Here is a 1986-nt window from a genome sequence, read left to right as displayed (position 1 = left end):
GAGGGAGGGAGGGAGGGAGGGAAAGATAAAGGGAGAGAGAGGGAGAGGGAGGGAGAGAAACAGAGAGAGAGAGAAAGGGAGAGAGGGAGAGGGATAGAGACAGAAAGAGGCAAAGAGAAAGGGAGAGAGGGAGAGAAACAGAGAGAGAGAAAGGGAGAGAGGGAGAGGGATAGAAAGAGAAAGGGAGGGAAAGTGGGAGAGGGAGGGAGGGAGAGAAACAGAAACACACACACACATACAGAGAGAGAGAGAGAGAAAGGGAGAGGGATAGAGAAAGAAAGGGAGGGAAAGAGAAAGGGAGAGGGAGGAAGGGAGAGAAAGAAAGAGAGAGAGAAAGAGAGGGATGGAGAGAGAAAGAGGGAGGGAAAGAGAAAGGGAGAGAGGGAGGGAGAGAGGGAGAGAAACAGAAACACAGAGAGGGAGAGAGAGAAAGGGAGAGAGGGAGAGGGATAGAGAGAGAAAGGGAGGGAAAGAGAAAGGGAGAGAGGGAGAGAAACAGAGAGAGAGAGAGAGAGAGAGAGAGAGAGAGAGAGAGAGAGAGAGAGGGAGGGAAAGAGAAAGGGAGAAAGGGAGAAAGGGAGAGAGAAACAGAAACAGAGAGAGAGAGAGAAAAGTCCATGATGAAGAAGAAGAAGGGGCAAGCAAAGGACACGCAGGCCTGATAATATCAAAACGGATGCAAAGTTGAGCATGCAACCATTGAGAGGAGCTGGGATCTGACAGGGTAGTGGGGAGAGCAGGTGCCTATAAAATCACCAAGAGACGGACACAAATAAATGGTTAAAAACGAACAATCATGTGTATCCATCCCAACAAGCCCAAAGAAAGTCCGGAATGGTGCAGTAGGATCTCCTACCATGGGCAGCTGGGGGGGGGGGTTGGACTAGAAGACCTCCAAGGTCCCTTCCAACTCTCTTATTCTATGTTCTAAGACCATTGCATATTTCTGAGTATCCAAGAGTGGGGCAAGATTCTGATAATCCTTCCAGGAAGGAAGGAAGGAAGGAAGGGAGGGAGGAAGAGAGGAAGAGAGGAAGGAAGGAAGGAAGGAAGGAAGGAAGGAAGGAAGGAAGGAAGGAAGGAAGGAAGGAAGGAAGGAAGTGCCTGAATGTAACAGAAGCCAGGTTTCCTGCCTGAGCAGGGGGTTGGACTAGAAGACCTCCAAGGTCCCTTCCAACATTACTGCTACTACTACTACTACTATCTTTTATTCATTAGACATGAACCTCAGTCAACTGAACATTCAAATTGGCTGGCGCTGATGGTTGACATGGGTTGCTACCAGCATCCTAGGTGTTAACCAAGTACCTCCTTAATAATAATAATAATAATAATAATAATAATAATAATAATAATAATAATGTTATTACAAAAGCATCTGGCTTGGCGTTGTGCAAAGGATGCATTGAATGTCGCATCCAGCGTTCGCATAAGTGACACTTTGGATGCTGGGCCGCACGGGGCATAGGATGCTTTGCGTAATTTGTGTCCCCGGTGGGTGAGGCCACATGCCAGCCAGGTGGCATCAGCCCTTTCGGGTAAGCCAGTTGACCAAGGAGAGGTCGGGAGGACTCTGAGAAGAATTTCAAAGTGAATGCTCCAACACTGGAGGTTTTTAAGAAGAGACTGGACAGCCATTTGTTCGAAATGGTGTAGGGTTTCCTGCCTGAGCAGGGGGTGGGACTAGATGACCTCCAGGGTCCCTTCCAACTTTATTATTATTATTATTATTATTATTATTATTATTATTATTATTATTATTATTATTATTATTATTATTATTATTATATTATTATTATTATTATTATTATTATTATCATTATTATTACAGACCTTGCAAACCCCTTGAAGCCGCTCTCTGCTTTGACTTATAAAACTAACGAAATCCAAGGAAGCTTGTTTTGAATATTACAATATTTGAGGGGCTACCGCAAGGAGGAGGGGGGAGGTCAATTTATTTTCCCAAGCACCAGAAGAAGCAACGGG

This window comes from Protobothrops mucrosquamatus, unplaced genomic scaffold, assembly GCF_001527695.2.
Source record: "Protobothrops mucrosquamatus isolate PMUCROS unplaced genomic scaffold, P.Mucros_1.0 scaffold10518, whole genome shotgun sequence".
NCBI classification, from domain to species: domain Eukaryota; kingdom Metazoa; phylum Chordata; class Lepidosauria; order Squamata; family Viperidae; genus Protobothrops; species Protobothrops mucrosquamatus.
Note: the sequence above shows the minus strand (reverse complement) of the source record.